The sequence below is a fragment of the Cervus canadensis genome, chromosome 22 (genome assembly GCF_019320065.1).
Source record: "Cervus canadensis isolate Bull #8, Minnesota chromosome 22, ASM1932006v1, whole genome shotgun sequence".
NCBI lineage: Eukaryota > Metazoa > Chordata > Mammalia > Artiodactyla > Cervidae > Cervus > Cervus canadensis.
In genome coordinates, this window is record NC_057407.1 from 59,380,598 (window position 1) to 59,394,296 (window position 13,699).

A 13,699-nucleotide genomic window follows, 5' to 3' on the forward strand; every position below is an offset into this window, starting at 1 on the left:
TTAGCACCACCCTAGAAATTCAGGTTACCAAAATCTAAAGGGACTGTTTTAGAGAGACATTTCTAAAGTATGATGATTTTTAATAGTTTATCTAAAAACTCCTATCTCATTTACATTTTTTTTGAAGTTTCTTTACTTGAGGTACTTTCCTTGTTGACAAACTTGTAACAGATATTACAATATAACAATATTTAACTTATAATAAGCCTAGGCATAATGAAAATATTTTACTTGATGTTAATTACTCTAAGACATGTCTGTATTAGATAGGTCAACAAAGAAACATTAATATCAGGTATTTAATACTGAATATTTTCCAGTTTACCTGAACCTGGAATTTGTTTAATTTAGAGTTATTTGATTTGTAAGCTCTTACCTTTTTTTAAAGCCAATTAAATAGAGCTCATTTACCAATTAACCTAAAAAATATCACCCAGAGACAAAGACATACCAAGACATATTTAGACAGACACAGTGCAAGATCTAGCTTCATTTTTTAAGTTTGGTCATGAATTAGATATTACAATATAAAATTTACTAGTTTATAAAAAAGTTGAAATAAATAAAAGTTTTTAAAGGCTTTTTCCCTTTTCCCTCAGCCTCAGGAGTTAGAGATGGTCTAGATAAGTGTTCCTGAGAGCCCTGGTCTCAAGGCACAGGGAAAGAAAATCAAGTTCTAACAAAAAGCAGAATGGCCATCAAAAATCACAACACAGAGCACAGAGTTAAAACACACACATATAAACCTGGCAGTCCTCATCAGACACTCCCTTAAATACAAGAATACAGTTTCTCAGAAAACCTTCTATAGAGACACAGAACTTTAGATGTCTTCAAAGGTTTTAAGAGGAAGAAAGGAAAAGAAGGAGGAGGAGGCGGGAAAGGGGGACAAAAGGGGTGGCCTTACAGACGTCTCCTGCCACCTGCAGACACCCAGGCATTACGGGACTTTTCCCTGCGCTTCCAGAGAAGGGAGGACTGGAACTCGGCCCTGCCAGAATTCGAGTTCTCTGCCAACAGGAGGTGATCAGTCTCCAATCCTCAGCGTAAGCTGAGGCCCTTCGACCAAATTCCTGTGTCCAGGACCGGGGGATTAGAAAAACGGGAAGGATAGGAAGGGCTAAGGAGAGGACAGAGAGAGGGAAGGGGAGAGAGGTCAATAAAGTCTCTTGTTCCTTACTAGTCGGGGCACTCTGGCCAGTCGTTCACATCAGGAGGAGACCAGGGACAAAAGGGTCTCGGTTGCGGCCGCTGGGTCTGGTCCATTGGCAGGCAAGCTGGCCTCTGAGTACCCCGAGTGGTCAGGATGTCAGTCTCAGCGAAGAAGAGTCCCCACCAGTTGCAGGAAGGGGGACCCCTTCCAGGGCCTGTAACTGAGCTCGGAGGAGACACATGTGCTGACAAAGCAAGAGATCTCATTGGAAAGGGCACCCAGGTGGAGAGCAGGAGGGTAAGGGAACCCAGGAGAACTGCTCTCTTCTGGAAAATAAGGACATTGCTCCTGTACAAATGTGAAAAAAGATTGAACACTAGCCTTTTTTACTTTAATACTTCTTTTATTTAATAGCTGCAATATAACCCCAATAAAAAGCTGTCTTTCCTTTAACTCACTGTTACCCATTTTTGTTACTAATTAGAAGAAAAAGGAGAGGATCTTAATCTTAGAAAAGAAGGAACCTTAAACCTACCCACCTTCCTTACCCTACCTTTCTTATGCAGGGGGGCCTGTAGTGCCCTAGTGGGGTCCTAAAGAAGAAACCTGAAGCCTACCCACTTTCCTCACCCTACCTATCATATGCAGGGGAGCCCGCAGAGCCCTAGTGGGGTCCTAGCCATCCCAAAGACTGAACAATGGTGGGGGGATTACCTTTGGGTTCCCTGTTCGTGGCGCCACTTGCTGGGGTCCAGCCTCAGCAGGATCCAGGGGTACCCTCAGGATGAATGGTGTAGGCGAGAAAAGGAGGGAGAGAGAGAGAGAAAGAGAGAGAGAGAGAGAGAGAGAGAGACCAGACTGGGGAGGGAGTGGTTAGTAGAGTCTGGCAGAGTCTGTCAATGCTTTATTTTTTACTGTGGCTTTTATGACCTAACTTAGTACATTTCTAAGGGGAAGATAGTTTAACATTACATCAGCTTGTTCTTCATGAAACCAGGGTGTTTTCTGCATACTTCTTTGTTTATGAGGGTCTTGTACATTATCTTCTGGCCTTGGGGCCTATTGACATTTTATGACCTAGGTGAATGCAAAGCTGTTTTCCGTAATCAATTCTTTAATGAACACAAAGGTCAGTCCTTTTGCAGAAGTTATCAGTTAAATTTATCTAAAAGGTTTACCACACAAAGACTCTGCAGCTCCAATGAGGCAGCCCCTGTTTAGCATTCCTGGTTAAAATTAACAATTCTAAACTCTTATTTTTCTAAATCTTTAACTATAACCACTTTTAGAATGATATTTTTATGTTCTCTAATAGGGCTTCCTCACCCCCGAAGGGTTCTGTGCCTATTAGGGCCTTTATGTGATCAGGTTCTTTATGCTGTTTTATGATTAGGGCATTATAAGCAATCATGTATATTAGTACCAAGGGCATAAACGCATTTGCCAAACAAACTAAAATACCAGCAAAGGAGTTTAAATTAAAGCACTCCTTTCATCCTGGATAATCTCATAAAATACCACCACCCAGGAAACTTATTGGTTAAAGTTCTAAATTGATTCTTATTTGGAAAGAGATCGGGGAAGGCCTTCTGCCTGTGTCACAGAAATTAGGGAGTTGTCTATTGAAGCAAGCATCAGAAAGACAGATATCATCTTTAAGGTGAGTGCCGGGGGCAGCTTTTCAGAATCCCTGAAAACCTGATCCGCCTTGCCCGTCAGGTTTTCTCCCTCATGACCTTGTCATGGGTGGGATCTCGGCTCCCGGCACTCATGAATCCAACCTGGGCTGGTGATCTGTTTCACCCTTGATAATATACATGTTTCGATGCTGTTCTCTTGAAACATCCCACCCTCGCCTTCTCCCACAGAGTCCAAAAGTCTGTTCTGTACACCTGTGTCTCTTTTTCTGTTTTGCATATAAGGTTATCGTTACCATCTTTCTAAATTCCATATATATGTGTTAGTATACTGTATTGGTCTTTATCTTTCTGGCTTACTTCACTCTGTATAATGGTCTCCAGTTTCATCCATCTCATTAGAACTGATTCAGATGAATTCTTTTTAATGGCTGAGTAATTTTCCATGGTGTATATGTACCACAGCTTCCTTATCCATTCGTCTGCTGATGGGCATCTAGGTTGCTTCCATGTCCTGGCTATTATAAACAGTGCTGTGATGAACATAGGGAACCCACGTCTCTTATGTCTCCTGCATTGGCAAGCAAGTTCTTTACCACTAGTGACCCCTGGGAAGGCCCAGTGGACATGAGTTTGAACAAACTCTGGGAGATAGTAAAGGACAGGGAAGCCCGGTGTGCTGCAGTCCAGAGGGTCACAAAGAGTTGGACACAACTTAGTGACTGAACGACTTTGAGCCACATAAAACCTTCTAAGTATTTTTTCATGTTTAACTTCTGTATAACCTATTCCATTAACTTACTTCACATTTCCAACAAGCTATTAGCTTGTTTTGTTTTCTTTTATAACTGCTACCTTCATTCATTCATTCCTGGAATCCAAATAGTCTTAAACCCTTGTATAGTGGTGTGTGTATTTGTGTGTGTTCATGCTGGTGTTATGGAGGTGTAGATAAAATTAGTTTTATGAGGGAATCACAAAATTTCCATTCACACACACACACACACACACACACTCACGTATATCTCCTTCCTCGAGCATGACATGAAAACACTGAACTTTGTAATTTCCTGGAAATTAAAATAAATGAGAACAAAAAAAACTCATTTCATTTTACTAAATTTATTTCAAAATAAACTTTACAAGGGGATATGGGTTAGAATTGATAGATTTGGAGGACTAGCCACAACTTTAGGACCAAATGAGATTGTGACTACAGTAGTGATTACTGCAGTGTTTGTGTAATGATCTTCTGGGTTGATGAACTCATGGAGGTGCTGGGATCATTGCACCTGGAAAGGGCATAGAAGTTCCACAACTTCTCTCTACACCATCCCTAAATATCTCTTTTATCTGCCACTTCTAGACTTCCATATACTATACTTCTATCAATCAAATTTATTTGAGGAGAGCTGCCCAGATGGGAGTAAAGGGATCCTCAAAAATTCACCTCCTCTCACAAAAACATCAAAATCATGAGTAATTGCAGAACAAACTGGAACCTATCATATATCACATCTCAGCACCAAGACCTGGCCCCACCCAACAGCCTATAGCCTCCATTGCTGGGACACCCCAGGCCGAAAAACAAACTGAGTGTAAGACACAGCAGACAAGCTGTCTAAAGACTTTATGAGCCCACAACCACCTCTAGACTTTCTCTCTAGACATAGTCCTGCCCATCAGAGGTCCAAGTCCTACTTCAACCCACCAGTCATCAGGCACCTGCTCCTCCCACCAGGAAACCTGCAGAAGCGTCTAGACCAGACTCAAGCAGTCTGGTGTAACAGTCTAACAGTCCTGAGACCACTGGCTTCTAGCCATTGGGAGTGAGATGAGAGTCCACTGCTGGGACACAGAGGACATCTTCTACAGAGGACCACTCCTCCAAGGTTAAGAATCCTCACTAGCCTACTACTTACATAAAAAGATAAACAGAAATTTAGACAAGATGAGGTGATGGAAGAATATGTTTCCAACAAAAGCACAAGATAAAATCTCAGAAGAACAACAAAGTGATGTGAAAATAGGAAACCCACCGATGAAAGAGATCAGGGTAATGACAGTAAAGATAAAGAACTTGGGAGGAAAACAAATGTACAGAGTGGGAAATCATAAATTTTTAACAAACAATGATAAAATATAAAGATCAGTCAAGCAGAATTAAAGAATGCTATAATGGAAATGAAAAATACACTAGAAGCATAAAGAGTAGACTGAATGAGACAAAAGAATGAATCAGTGGGTCAGAAGAAAGAGAGGTAGAAATCACTGCAGCCAAATAGAAAACAAACAAGCAAAAAAGAATGAAAAGAGATGAGGACAGTTTAAGAGTCCTCTGAGACAATATCACACATGCTAATATTCCCATTATAGGGGTCCCAGGAGAAGAAGAGTGAGAGAAATGGCCTGAGAAAATATCTGTCATTAAAATGTTCTTTTTATTGAAATCACCACTCTTACTGATGGCTTTCTGAGCCTAAGTTTGTGATATGAACAATGGAGAATTATACTTAATATTAAAAAAAAAATTATAAATAATGTAACACTTGTCATTTACCTTTAGAGGTTAAATAGCTTATTGTTTTTCATTCTAAGTAGTTTCATACCATAGTGTTATTGTCAATTACCAGCTTACCACCAACAATGATGTGTACAAATTTGTAGAGTATTTAATTAAAAAAATAGAATTTAGTTATATGTAATGAACACATATGGGCTTCTCAGGTGGCTCAGTGGTAAAGAATCTGCCTGCCAGTGCAAGAGATGTTGGTTCATCCCTGGGTGGAGAAGATACCCTGGAGAAGAAAATGGCAGTCCACTCCAGTATTCTTGTCTGGAAAATCCCATGGACAGAGGAGCATGGTGGGCTACAGTTCATGGGTTGCAAGAGTCAGACATGACTTAGCAACTAAACCACCACCATACATAATAAAATTGTGTGTGCATATCTATCTATCTATCCATCTATCTATATATATATATATATATATATACTATTGTATATATAACTAATGTATATATGCCAATTTATTTTAAAATGGCATATATGTGTATATAGACAGAAAGATGGATATATAGTCACTCACAGTCCCTGTCTCAATAAATGGTAACTGGTATAATTATTCCACCTTTCTATCATCATTGCCTGGCCATAGATTACAGCAGTTAAGAACATGATCATAAAAAAAAACAAACAAACAAACAAACAAAAACATGGTCTGAGAGGTCAGTTAGATTCCAGTTACAGGTTTTTCATTATAGTTCTGTTTTGGAACATAGTCCTTTCTATTTGCTTACACACCTGTAAAATGGGGATGATAGCAGTGTCTACCTCTTTATATTGTTATAGAGATTGCAGCTGAATATTAATATAATGATATTTTTATTGTGATGAAAGCTTATGAATCCATATACAATAATGAAGACAGTAAAACTAAAATCCAGTTTGGCAGAACTTTCCAAATATGCAAACATTAGTCTCAGGTTAGGTTTGTCTCTCTTTACCTAAAACCATTTCTTCTCTTCACCTTGCAGAATGTATGGTTTGTAGGTGTTTTTTTTTAAATCTCATAGGTATTCTTAGCCTAATTTACAAACAATATCCTTTTGATCCTTGCATAATTTGAATAAATGTTGGGTTTCTCACACATCTTATTGATCACCTGAAATCACTTTCCTACTACACAATTTCCTAATGGCATTTTTCATCTGGTCATTTCTCAAAGTATAGATTAAGGGATTTAACATGGGCATTAACATAGTGTAGAATACAGCAACTGCTTTATCAATAGGTAAACTAGTTTCTGGTCTCAGGCACTCAAATATGCAGGGTAAAAAGAAAAATATGACTGCTGTGATATGGGAGACACAGGTGGAGAGAGCTTTTTGCCGAGCTTTCAAACTCTGGGTTTTTAAGGAGTGCAGAATGACTGCATAGGAGCCAGTCAAGAGAAGAAAGTTTAGCAGGCAGATGAAACCACTGTTGGCAGCAACAAAGAGTCCTAGAGTGTGGCTATCAGTGCAGGCAAGATCAAGCAAAGGGTTCAGATCACACATAAAGTGGTCTATGACATTAGAGCCACAGAAGGGTAATTTGATGATGAAGAGAATCTGTATGGTTGCATGAAGAAAGCCTCCCACCCATGACACTCCTACTAAAAGGCCACAAACCTGCCAGTTCATGATAGTAGTATAATTCAAGGGCTTACAGATGGCCACATAGCGGTCATATGCCATTGCAGTAAGCAGAATGATGTCAGCACCTGCAAATAAACGTTCCCCAAAGATCTGCATCATGCATTCATAGAAAGGACTCATTTTCTTTTCATAGAGTGAATCTATGATCACTTTAGGGGTATTGACACAGGAATAGCAGGCATCGATGAACCAGAGATGAGCCAGGAAACAGTAAGTGGGGTACCCCCATAATGACTGGCTTTGATGGTGACCATAGTGAGCACATTCCCCACAATAGAGACAATGTAGACAATCAAAAACACAACGGATGATGATTTTCTGCATCTTTGGATTCTGTGAGAGCCCCAATAGAACAAACTCTGTCACATTGCTTCTATTTTCCATGTATCTCAGATTAAGATTAATTCATGTTACTTGAAAAAGTCACATTTCATTAGCTCAACCTTGAATTCATTGTCAATGTTATAAACAGTAAATGCCTAAGTTCTATTGAGTTCTGAATGCTTATGATTTTTTTTTTTTTGAGATAGAAAAACTGGCCTGATCTCTTGAAGATTACTCAAAGTCTCTCCTGGGTAATGGGATTTTTATAGTATAGACATAAAGATCTTGATGCAGAGGCAGGAGTTGATCTGTGGACACTTAATTATGTGAGATGACTCTGAGCATAAGGTGAAACAGTAGATCTTACACATAGTGGAAGACTGAAAAGAGAGGTAGAAAATATGTGTATGGTTATGTGTGTGGTTATGTATGCAAAGCTAAGGAATTTTCCATTTATTTTTAGGAAAGGGGAAATCAGAAATAGTAATTGATAATACGAGTATAAAACCAAAGAGGGACTGAAAAAGTGGAAATCACCAATATAACTCTAGAGAAGATGTTCATGCGACTGAATGAAGTGGGCTGAGATTCTGTTTGGAGATAGAAACCAAAGAAAGGAACCCCAGTATCATACTCTTTTTGTGTTGACATAAAGTGTAATAGGTTATTGCTGTGTGTATGTGTGTGTGCTTAGATGCTTCAGTTGTCAGACTCTTTGTGACCCTATGGACCGTAGCCTGCCAGGCTCCTCTGTCCATGGAATTCTCCAGGCAAGAATACTGGAGTGGGTTACCATGCCCTCCTCTAGCAAATTTTCCTGACCCAGGGATTGAACCCATGTCTCCTGCATGGCAGCTGGATTCTTGTCCACTGAACCACTGGGGAAGCCAGGGTATTGCTGATGGGAAAGTAATGAAAGAATACAGGAGCTACTGCAATAGATTTGATGAAGCATGTTGCCTAAACACAACAACTTTATAAGAGCTAATATAATTTTAATGATAGATTGCTATATGCATGGCATGGTAGAAACCTGTATGGGTGATATTATTTCACTGTTTTGCAAATGAGAAGCAATCTCAGAAAATCATGATGATAACAATAATAATTGAAACTTACTGAGCAGTTACTGTGCTTTCAGTTTTTGAAGACATTGAGTGTTTAATTCTTATAACAAACTTCTTAGACAGTTACTACTCTCATTTTATGCTCATTTTACACATTAAGAAATAGAAGCATAGAGAACTTAAGGATCTTGACCAAGATCAAGCAAATAATAAAGATTTAACCATGATTAGATCTGTTTCTTCCACATTCTTAACCCATGCTCTGTATTATTATGTCATAATAAATAAGATTTAACTGGTGAACGAAATTTTATATGATCGTATTAACTAATTGCTTTAATAAAATTTCAGGGGCAAGTATCTAGGAGGCAAATTCATCAACAGATATACAAATACCCATACATACACACATACACACACACAGCATAATATTTAGCCTCAATTGTTAATAACCATGCGGTATTGCTTCTGTGGTAGATCCATTTTATCTCTGTATTCCTTCACCTCATTTCTTCTCTCTCCAGTTCCCCTCCAAAGAATAATCCTACAGACTTTTCTGAAAAATATGAAAAATGACAATCTCAGTGCTGAAGTGTGTTGTTTTGTGAATCAGAAAGGCCAGATAAGAATCTCGCTTTTCCCCACTTTTAACTTCTTGTATCTAGGATGCTTTTCTTGGCACTTTACATCCTTCTTTTGTCTAAAATAAAGTGAGCACGGTATCCACCTCACTGGCTATAATGAGAACTGACTGAGGAAACATATCCCCCACACTGCTGAGGACAGACAAAGGAACTTCACTTATTTTTATGACTTTTTATTCACTCAAGTGCAGGAATAATTGACATTCTGAGCAATAATACAGAGAAACATCTAACCATGCAACAAACTAAGGAAGAATCATCTTCAATTTTACTTTTCATTCAGTTGTGTCCAACACTTTGTGACCCTGTGGACAGTAGCCCACAAGGCTCCTCTGTCTGTAGGATTCTCCAGGCAGAATACTGGAGTGAGTGGATTGCCATGCCCTCTTCCAGGGGATCTTCCCAACTCAGGGATTGAACCTAGGTCTGCCACATTGCAGGCAGATTCTTTACTTTCTGAGCCACCAGGGAAGCCCCAAAGAAGCCACAGAGATCCATACTATTCATAGTAGTTGATCTCAAGAAAAGTTCTTCATGTTTGGGTTTCGAATAAACAGGTTATGATTTCTATCATTTAATATTCACATTATGTATTTTTGTGTGTGAAAATACTTTTTGTATTTACATGTTTTTGATTCTGTTCATTGGTTTCAGTTACTAAAGGAAGTATCTTATGATGAAAGAAAGGTATGTGGTGTTAGGGAGCTGGATTTTATAAATTTCTTAATCTCTATGAGCCCCAACGTTTTCATTTGTCAAATTAGTTTATGTGTACTTACCAACTATTTCTTGAAGAGTTGGGAAGAGGTAAAATGCTCTATTAGTATATTTGAGAAGTGTGGAAACATAATGCTAACTCTGTATGAAACCTGACAATCTTTTATAGTCATCAGCGCTATTGAAAATCTCACCTTTTAGGGTTAGAACTTACGGATAATTGTGAGTGCTCAAATATAATCCCATCTTCAAGCTGACCTCTTCTTGAGATAAGTAACTTGTGGTATTTAGATAGTTCAGTTCAGTCACTTAGTTGTGTCTGACTCTTTGCAACCCCATGAACTGCAGCACACCAGGCTTTCCAGTCCATCACCAACTCCTGGAGTCATCTAAAGATATTTAGATAATTTCATATCAAATCAATGTTTGAAAAATGTCTTTTTGTAAGTCTAAATATTTTCTTCTAGCCCAAAGCCTCAAAAAGTTTTTACAGAAAACCCTGGACTTGCATTTAGAATGGCTTATTTGGAACACTAAGGAGAAATGATCTTCCACAGATGACTCTGGACCCATGGGCAGGAGGTAGTATATGTGGTGAAAACACGTTCAAATGGATCACTGCATCTGTGATGAATCTCTCTCTGTAGATGTAAACAGTCAAAGAAAACATTTTAACCTGCAATGCATAGATATTTAAAGAAGTTCCACTAAGATTCAAGAACCTTGTCTTGTAGCTTCTATTTTCCCTCCCAGAAATAAATTATATCCTTTGATGGAATGGCTTTGTCTTAGAAGCTAGTATTCTGGAGAGACATACTTGAAAAACATTCATTCTTGAGTGGGGAATTGTATTCCCTGCATTTGCAACCAAAACATGTGAGTCCCCTTTCTCTATCTGAACCAGACTTTCTAAGAAGGCTGAATGTTATGTGAATAGTAATTATGGCATAATTCCAGCATGGGGACCTGTGTATAGTTAAACTGTGCACTCATGTCAGAGAGAGAACTTCCATCTTATCCATATTAGAATCTAGTATCTATTACCCGAGAGCCAAAGCAGTGAAGGCATAAAATTATTGGCATTGATTTTTTTTTTAATTTACTTTTAATTGGAGTAGTTGCTTTACAATGTCATGCTACTTTCTGCTATCCAGTAAAGTGAATTGGGTATGCATATACATATATTCCCTCTTTATTTATTAATTTGTTTTTAAATTTCCTTTCCACTTAATATAGATATGTCAGTCTGAATTTCCCAATTCAGCCCACCATCCCTTCCCCCCTTGGTATCTGTATGTTTGTTTTCCACGTCTGTATCTCAATTTCAGCTTTGCAAATCAGTTCATCTGTATTATTTTTCTAGATTACACTTATAAGAAATATATGATATTTGTGTTTCTCTTTCTGATTTACTTCATCCTATGTGACAGTTTCTAGTTCCATCCATGTCTCTGAAAACAGAACAAGTTCATTCCTTTTTATGGCTGAATAATATTCCGTTGTGAATATGTACCACATCTTGTTTTTCATTCTTCTTTTGATGGGTTTCCATGTCCTGAGTATTGTAAATAGTGCTGCAAGAACATTGGAGTGCCTGTGGCTTTCAGAGTTATGGTTTTCTCTGGGTATAGGCCCAAGAGTACGATTACTATGGTAGTTCTATTTTCAGATTTTTATGGAACCAGTACACTGTTCTCCATGGTGGCTGCATCAATTTACATTCCCACCACATCCTCTCCAACACTTTTTTTTTTTTTTTGTAGATTTTTAGGTGATGGTCATTCTGACTAGTATGAGGTGAGAACTCACTGTAGTTTTGATTTGCATTTCTCTAATAATTAGTGCCATTGAGCAACCTCTCATGTGAGTGTTGGCCATTTGTGTGCCTTCTTAGGAAAAATATATATTTAATTTTTCTGCCCATTTTTTGATAGAGTTGGTTTTTTTAAATTATTTTATATTGAGTTGCATGAGATCTTTGTGTATTTTGGAGATTAATCCTTTGACAGGTGCTTCATTTGCAAACATTTTCTCCCATTTTGAGAGATTTTGTCTTTTCATTTTATTTATGATTTCCATTGTTGTGCAAAAACTGAAGTTTAATTAGATTGCTTTTTTTTTTTTTTTTGGTTGTTTGTTTTCATTTCCATTAATCTTGGGGGGGGCGGTCAAAAAAGATCTTGCTGTGATTTTTGTCAAACAATGTTTTGCCTATGTTTTCCTCAAAGAATTTTATAGAGTCCAGCTTTACATTTAGGTATTTACATTTAGGTACATTTTTAGTTTATTTTTGTTTATGGTGTTAAGAAGTGTTCCGATTTCATTCTTTTACATGAAGTTCCTCAGTTTTAGCACCACTTAATGAAGAGATTCTCTTTTCTCTGTTGTGCATATTCTTGCCTGCTTTATTGTAGAGTGACTATGGATGTGTGGGGTTAACTCTGAGCTTTCTATCATATTCTATCGATCTATATTTCTTCCTTGTGCCAGTACATGCTGTCTTGATTACTGTAGCTTTGCAGTGTAGTCTAAAGTCAGGGAGCATGATTCTTCTAGCTCTGTTTTTCTTTCTCAAGTTTGCTTTGGCTACTCAAGGTCTTCTGTGTTTCTAGACACATTGAAAATTTATGTTTTTTCTAATTCTGTGAAAAATGACATTGGTAATTTGATAGAGATTGCATTGAGTCTGAAGATTCCTTCGGGTAGTGTAGTTATTTTCACAATACTGATTCTTCCAATCCAAGAACATGGTATATCTCTCCATCTGTTTGTGAACCTTGATTGCTTTTATCAGTATCTTATACTTTTCTGAGTATAGCTTTTTTGCCTCCTTAGGTATTTTTATTCCTAGATATTTCATTCATTTTGTTGCCATAGTAAGTGGGATTTTTTCCTTAATTTCTCTGATATTTTGTTGTTACTGTATAGGGATGCAAGATATTTCTGTGTATTCATTTTGTACCCTTCAACTTTACCAAATGTATTGATTAGTTCTAATAGTTTTCTTTTGGCATCTTGTAGATTTTCTATGTGCCGTATCATCTGCAAACAGTCATGGTTTTTCTTTTTTTCCATTTGGATACTTTTTATTTCTTTTCTCTCTGATTGTCATGGCTAGGACTACCAAAACTATGTTGAATAACAGTGGTGAGAGTGCACATCCTTGTCTTGTTAATGATCTGAGAAGAAATGTTTTCAGTTTTTCACCACTGAGAATGCTGTTTACTGTGTTTTGTTTGTCTTTTGTATAAGGCCTTCATTATGTTGAGGTATAGTCCTTCTATGGCCACTTTCAGGAGATTTTTTTATTGTAAATGATTATTGAATTTTGTCCAAAGGTTTTTTCCTGCATCTTTGGAGATTACCATATGTTTTTTATTCTTCAGTTACTTTATATGGTATATCACATTGATTGATTTCCATACATTGAAGAATTCTTGCATTCCTCAGATAAATCCCACTTGATCATGATGTGTAGTCCTTTTAATGTGTTCTTGGATTTAATTAATGAGTATTTTGTTGAGGCTTTATTTAAAATTTAACAACTGGAATATAGAGTACAATGCAAAAGAAAGTTTAGAGGGGGCAGACTTGTCTTATTTCCAATCTTAGAATTCACCTATAACTATAACGATGGCTTAGGTTTTATACAGATACTCTTTATCAGATTGAGTAATTTTCCCTTTCCCCATTTGGTTTTTTTTTTTTTTTTTTTTTAATTCATAAATCTAAATAGAACTACTGTAACTATTAAACATCTATTGAAGTTATCTTGCTATTCTTCTACTTTATTTTACTAGTTTAGTGAATATAAAGTGGTAAAGAATCCACCTACTAATGTGGGAGATACAAGAGAGGCGGGTTCAATCTCTAGGTCGGAAAGATCCCCTGAAGAAGGAAATGGCAACTCACTCCAGTATTCTTGCCTGGAAAGCTCAGTGGACAAAGGAGCCTGGA

The 13,699-nt window shown here is 37.5% G+C and overlaps 1 pseudogene; it reads right to left on the minus strand.

The window, feature by feature from the left end:
* Nucleotides 1–6,444: 6,444 nt before the first annotated feature.
* On the minus strand, nucleotides 6,445–7,377 carry LOC122424653 (annotated as a pseudogene).
* Between the last annotated feature and the right edge of the window lie 6,322 nt (nucleotides 7,378–13,699).